This window comes from Vulpes vulpes, chromosome 14, assembly GCF_048418805.1.
Source record: "Vulpes vulpes isolate BD-2025 chromosome 14, VulVul3, whole genome shotgun sequence".
NCBI lineage: Eukaryota > Metazoa > Chordata > Mammalia > Carnivora > Canidae > Vulpes > Vulpes vulpes.
Window position 1 is genome coordinate 110,665,869 of NC_132793.1, and position 7,245 is coordinate 110,673,113.

Here is a 7,245-nt window from a genome sequence, read left to right on the forward strand (position 1 = left end):
GTGGGCCCTGACCCTGACCCCAGTGACACATGGGGCCTGACCCTGATCTTGGTGAAGGGCTGGTGGTGCCTCTCATTCATGGAGCCCTCTTATCCCAGCCAGCTGTATGGCTGCTCCCCTGTGACGCAGGCCAGCTCTGGGAGCCACGCACAGCATGGAGGGCAGAGGACAGTGTTGTTGAGGGGTACTGCAGGGCCATGACAGGGGTGCCTTGGGGCCCACATCACTAGGAGACAGTGGAGCTAGTGCTCCCCAGCTCCACAGACCAGCCAAAACATAGCTCTACGCTTTTGACATGTGGCCCTGTGTGCCACTGAAACCCTTCCCAGAACTGGGTGGCCCCTCGGCTGAGGGAACCTATGCCTTTCATGGGGGTGGGGGCGGGCCTGGGCCTCCCTGCCCCTGCACGAACCCCAGCAGCACAGGGCCGACTGGTTTGGCAGACCCTGGTGCCCAGCCCTGTGACCCCTGAGGGCTGTGACCTTGGGTTTCACTTTGTCTCTGCACAGATGACATGGTTAAGCTCTGCTCCTACAGGTGAAATGAGGGTGTCTTTGCAAAAACCCCTCCTCAGTTTCTAGGAGCCAGCCATCCTAGGCCGGGGTATCCCTAGAAATGCTGAGGAGTTGTCCCTCCTGCTGTCCCCTTCAGCCATTCTGGCCTCTGCTCTCCATCCTGACACGTATCACTTCTTGGCAACCCCTCCTCCCCACAATTGATCTCTAGGGCCTGCAGGTGCAGGCAAGCAGCTCCAGCCACGGCACAGGGCAGAGAAGAGCACTCTAACCCTTGCTCTGAACCAGATCATTCTTATTCTGCACACATTCCTAGCACCCTGGGGATCTGCTTTTCTGTCCATCAGAAACCGGGTCCAAAGCGGGAGAAGTCGCGTTACTGGTGACCCCGGTAGTGGTGAGAAGTAGCCACTGGGGATCCGTGAGGCTTCCAGATGCCCAGTGGTACATGGCTGACAGCAAGGGGACGAGCAGCTTGCAGCTGTCAGCCGGTGTGGAGAGAGGGGACAACGGGGCAGGAACTCATTCATGGGGGCTCACGGCCTTGGGGGCTCCCCCTCCACCCTTCACCCCTTGCCCCGCAGTAGGCATGGCCGCAGCTCCCAGGGCACAAGCCCCCACCTGCCAGGCCCCAGAAAGCCTCTAAAATTAATTCCTGCTCCTGAGGCAGAGGCAGGTGACCCGCAGAGGGACTCGGCGTCCACAGGCTCACGGCAAGCAGCCGGCTCTGCGTCTTATCTCACGGGCAGCCTCATTTGTTACTTCTCGCTGAATACACCCACTCCCATTATTTCTGTAATTCTTGGCAATAACAGCCTTTCCGCTAATGAAACCTGCATTATTGGAAGGTTGCAGTCCTGACCCAGTGGAGATTAGCTGTGTACTCTGCTATTACTACATATGTAATTGTATAATTGATTTTAAAATTTACTTCTGTGTCCTCACATCATAAAGTAAGCAGCCCATTAGGGGAAGAAATATAATTAATATATCTCTAACCACTCCTACCCCAGGGACAAGGGCATCAGGGGAGGGGGCCCACCAGGCCGGGGGTTGGGGTGCCCGTCGCTTCTGTGTCTGGAAGCCTCATCCACGTCTTGGGTTTGGGGTGGGCTCTGCATGGACTTCCCCTCCCTCGTCCTCAGAGATCGCTCTCAGGCTGTCCACTCCGGACCTCCAGAGTGGGGGAGAGCCACACCTCCTTCCAGGGGGCAGGTTGTCCTCACCTGAGGTCATGCCCCACGGCTGGCAGCCCTCAGCGGGGGCAAGGGCAAAAATAGCCATCCCAGGGGCGGGTGGTACTCGAGTAGACCCACTGGCCTGCAACCAAGTAGGGGGAGTGAGGGGTCCATGTAGGAGGCTCACGAGTCCGGGGGCCAGAGTCTGGAGCCAGGCTGGGGATTACCGGGGCCAGCCCACCCTGCTGTGGTTTGTGCAGAGCCGGTCTCTGCCTGCATGGCCCCTCACAGGTACCACGGATGCCCTGGGCTGGCTACTTGCCACTTGCCCTACCGACTCCACACTCCACGGAGAAGGCCACAGCCCCCAGCCCAGACCTGGCCCCCTGGGGCTTCACAGTAGACTCAGGCAAGGAGGTACCCGAGGGCTGGACGCCCACCAGCATGTGGGAGCTGGAGCCCAGGCCCCAGGCCGAGTGGGTGGTGGTGGTGGGGACTCATCCAGCTCCAGGTTGAGGGCCCACCACGCTGTTGCCTGAATGTTTCTTTCAGCCCCAAATTTCATTCTTTTCCATTTAAACAGCTTTATTGAGTGATAACTCACATACCATTTAAAGTCTGAGATTCAATGTCTCTTCAGTACATTCAGATGGTCATGCTCTCCAGCTGGCGCCCCCAGTGTCTCCTCCTCAGGATCTGAGCACCACTAACTCACCTTCTGTTTCCACAGATTTGCCTTTTCTGGACACGCTGCATGGCACTCGTCCCTCTGTGTCTGGCTATTCCACTTAGCGTCACATTCTCTGGCTTGTCCACATTGTCACGTGTGCTGGCATTTCATGTCTGCATAACTCTGCATGAGTTTCGGCATGCATGGCACCACATTTTGCTCGTCCGTTCATCCACCAACAGACATTAGGCTGGTTCTCACCTTTGGCCGCCCTGGCAGTTCCCACTGTCTGTTGGCATGAAGAAGCACACACTCCTGGTGCCTGTACACGCTTGCTCCCTAGCAGATGCATGTGCCTGCATGCACAGATGTGCACACTCAGGCAGGGGCTTGGATGATGGTGAGGGGTGGGGGCAAGGAGGCAGAACTGGAGCCCCGCCCCTCATGCCTGGAGGCAGGAAGAGAGGCAAAGATGCCTCACCAGCGGCTGGTGACCACCGCTTCCCAGACAGATAGAATGAGGTGCATGGCCTGGGAAGGCTGATCTTGCTGTCTGCCAGCCCCAGGCCTTCAGGCAGGACCGAAGGGCTGGTCAGGGGGGCCTGGGGTGGGGGACTGGCCTGCTCAGCGTCCACAATGCAGCCTCCCATGTCTGGTCTTCAGGAAGCTCTGCATGACCTCCCGGCTGGTGTCACCTGGTGTATGATCTGTACCAGGGGACCTGGATTGATCTCAGAGCACTCACATCCCTCCTGGGAAATGGTTCCTGGAATCATCCCTGACAACAGGCCAGGGTTTGGGGGCTGACTTTAAGGAGTGTGCACAGCACATGCAGCAGCCCTGGGAGAGGGTCTGGGAGCCCATTATGCAGGTGCAGCAGGGAGACAAGTTTTGTCATGGCCACTTGAACTACAGGGAAATATCAATGACCCAATTATAGGTGGTAGGTGTCCCTGTGACCTGGCTGAAGCTCTGGAGGGAGTAGCCTTGCACCCAAGGGACCCCAATTGCCCATTGGCCCTCAGGGCCACTGAGTCATGAACCTGTGGGGTTCTCTGCCCAGGATGCCCAGGATAGTCCTCTGCATGGCCAAGGTGCCCTGACACCCCCCTGGCTCTGTTGGCCACTACTTGAGGTGGTTTCCTGATGGATGGGGAAGGATCTGCTTCTGGCCCTGATCCAGGACCGTTGCCACCATCCAAGGCCTGCATGGCACTGAGCTGTGCTGTCCCCCCTGGATGGGAGATGCTGGCTTCCTCTCCCGCCTAGCCAAGGTCCAGATTTCCTGATGGGTGGCTGGAAGCTGGGGAGACAAGAGAAGGGAGAAAGCCAACGTGGGCACCAAAAACAGTGGATCTTATCCCCACATGCTCTGAACTCCACCCAACCTCTCCACCCGGGAGGGTTTGTGGAGATACAAAGTCACCTGCTCTTCTGCCCCTGCCCCCTGGCTCCCTGGCTCCCTGGCAGGGAGGAGCCGCCCAGGCAGGCCACCCCATCCTTCACCTTATCACGCAGGCTGAGCCTGTCACCAGCTCCAGGGAGGGATTCATCAGATAACCCCGTAAATCACACATCAAAACAGTGTTTTTTAAGGGAGGCCCTTACAGAGAAGGCGCTTTCTCAGCCTGGTTAAAACGCATATAACAAAATACATGTAAGAAAGTCGGCTACTTAATCATGGAGACGAAGAGCCACCGTGAGAGATTGTTCTGCTTAAAAAATGTGGTGGCAACTTGCAAATATGTTTTTAGAAGCAATTTTATTACAAACTGTCCCATCGGGCAAGCGCCTCGGAAATTATGGGATACTGTGTTCATTCCTCAGAGACCCGGTTGCCGCAGGAGGTTGCTAGGGGAGAATTTATCCCCGGGGGGCTGGTCCCAGTGAGGAGCCAGGGCAGGCTGACCTGACGGACTGGGCCCCACCAGCCCCTGCTCCGGGCTGTGCCCAGGAGCAGCCTGTGCCCACCCCCACCCCCAGGGAAAAAGGACTGCACAAATGCACAGATTGCACCTGACATCAGGACTGCTACGTCGAGCATCCACGAGCTGGCCCTGTGGATTCTCTGGGCCTCTGCTGCTCCTTCTTCCAGTGGGCAGCTGGGACCTTCAGCCAGGAGACCCTGGCTCTGGTTTTATGCAGAGTCAAAAGAGAAGAGGTCAATGTCCACAACTCCCAGAACATTTCAGAGGAACTCTGGCCTGTGCAGTAAGAGGCAAATCATAAGAACCCAGGTGTCTGGTGCAAAATATTCCTCTTTGTAGGGAAGATATAAGACCTGGATCCGCAGATACTGTCTGGCCTCACATGCCTTCCTCCTGATTGGAGGGGCCACAAGTGGGCAGATACCCTCGGCTTCTCCTTCTTAGCCCTTGCACCACACCCTGTGGGATCCCTCCCCATGGGGCTGGACCTGGTGACCTGTCTCCAAGTGGTGTAACAGAAGGAGTAGAATGCCACTGCTGAGATTAGGTTATAAAAATGACAGTGGCTTCTGTCTTGGTTGCTTATCCTCTCCCTCCCTTCTCTTCCTGCCCCATCTCTCTTTGGCCGTCTGCTCTAGGGAAAGCCAGCTGCCCGGTTGTACCAAGAGTCAATGAGGATCCAAGGCCTGCCAAAAGCCTGAGGTAAACTCGGAAACAAACCCACTTCCAACCAAGCTTTGAGATGCCTACAATCCTGGCTGACAGTTTGCAGCCTCGTGAGAAACTGTGAGCCAGAACTGCTCAGCTAAGCCTGTCAGAGTCCTGGCTTTCAGAAACTGAAACACTATGTTTGTTCTTCTCATCCACCATCACCGTCATCGCCATCATCACTATCACCATCATCACCACAATCCTCACCATCACCTTCATCATCACTCCCATCATCCTCACCATTACCACCACCATCACCACCATCACCACCATCATCACCATCGCTTCCTCCTGGTCCATAGCACTTTGCACATCTGTTCTCTTGATCAGAATAATGCCTGAAGATAACACTGGGACTCAGAGAGAATAGGAGCCACAGGTCAGTGCTAACTAACTGATAGATGGCAAAGATGAGGCTGGAGGCCACATCTAACTCCAAATGCATGCTGAGTTCCCCTCCAATGCCTAGGACAGGGCCACCAGCCCTCTTCCTTAAAGGACTCTTTGGCCCAAGGGGGAAGGGAATGGCCAAAGCTGGGCCCAGCAAAGAGAAGTGGGAAAGGTGGGGGTGGTCAGGGGAGGACTCCTCTCCAGCCCGATCCCCTGGTCCTTGAGTCCTTGAGCACTGCTTCCCTGAGATTGTGCTCCAGCAGCCCTACTTCTCACCGCCATGCTCCAGTCTCCACAGGCAGGGCTGGGAGACAGAGCCTGAGCCCACAGTGGTGCCCACGGCAGATCATCATCACAGCATCCCAGTTCTAACATGTTCAATGCCTAATGATGCTGAAGGTGACAGTGCCACTGTGAGAGAAGAGACTGGTGGGGGCAGGGTGGGAGGCAGGGATCTGGAGAAGTGGGACCATCCAGGCCCTCAGCAAGCCAACCTCGCCCTGCTCCGTGGGAAGCCCCTACCTGGCTCCTCTCAGGATCCCTGCAGCTCAGGGTGATCAGGGCCCTCCTCACTCATATCCCTGCTTCTGTGGGATGGTTCTCCTGCCCTCAGCGATGAGTGATGTCTACAGTTTAGAGGGGAGGAGTGTGTCCTTCCTGAGGGCTAGTGTGTCCATTCCTAGGCTCCATGGGCCAGGCTTGAGGTCTGGGGCTGATAGTGGACCCAGCTGCATTTAATCCCCATGGAGAGCCCCCTGGATGGCATGAGGGGTCAGGTGACCCAGTGAGAGTTTGTGTGTGGGGGTGCTAAGGTCCCCTTCATCGTCCCACATCACTAAGCCCAGCCCTGGTCCCACCTTGGTGGTTCCCCTCTGCACAGCACACCCTGCGCTGCACTCAGACCCCTGCTTTCTCAGGGAGAGTAAGTCTGGCATGGAGGTAATGCTGGCTCCCCACCAGGCCCTGCAGGCCTGATATTGCCTGTGAAAGTGACTCACACAGTGTCCCCTTTAACCAGAGCCATTAATTGATAACACTTAATTAATCTGCCCAGGAGAGAGATCAAATGAAGATTGTGTCCCACAGCAGCCACAGTATCGACTTTGTTATTCCAATTAACCGCTGGCCAGAGGGGCGCTCTGGTGAGGTCTGCACCCCAGAGTCACCCTGCCGCTGCTCAGCCTGCTGCGGCACTTTCTTTATGCCAGGCTGCCGGGCCCTCCCGCCTGGGCGGCGGCCTGCTCAGGACTCCACACGTGTGCTCACCTCAAGGCTGATGACGCTGCCCATTAGAGAAGCTGCGTGCTTGCAATTAACTGCTTTATTTAGAGCATTTTCTCCCCTTCAAAGAGCAATTAGATTTCTGCAGCCTTTGGAAAAAGCAAACGACCTGGAGCAAGACACCCTATAAATCAGGCCCCAGGGTGGGCAAATCCCTGCTCTGGCAGGAGCCTAGTGGGAATGCTGCCTGTGTGTGTAGGGGGGTCTGTGCCCTGCAGAGAAGCCCCTGACCCCCCTCTGGGCTTCTCCAGGCGGAAGCCATCAGACTCTGCTCTGGGAGGGAGGACTGTGCCTTGTTCCCGGGTTTGGAGCAGCAGTGCCCCACCCCTCCCCTTCACTCTACTCCCTCCTTCCCCCCACCCCTGGCATCTCCCATCTCACCCTCCCTTCCCCCTCCCACCCTTCCCCTCCCCCAGTCCCCTCCTCCTCCATCCACATCCCCCTTCCCACTCTCCCCACTCTCAAAGCTCCTTTCTGCAGCATCAGCCCTACTGACTGTCCTCCATAACTACCTTGTGAGTGGGCTCGTGTCCCTGTGCTTGCTCCAGGCAAACGTTTTCCCAGCTGAAGCA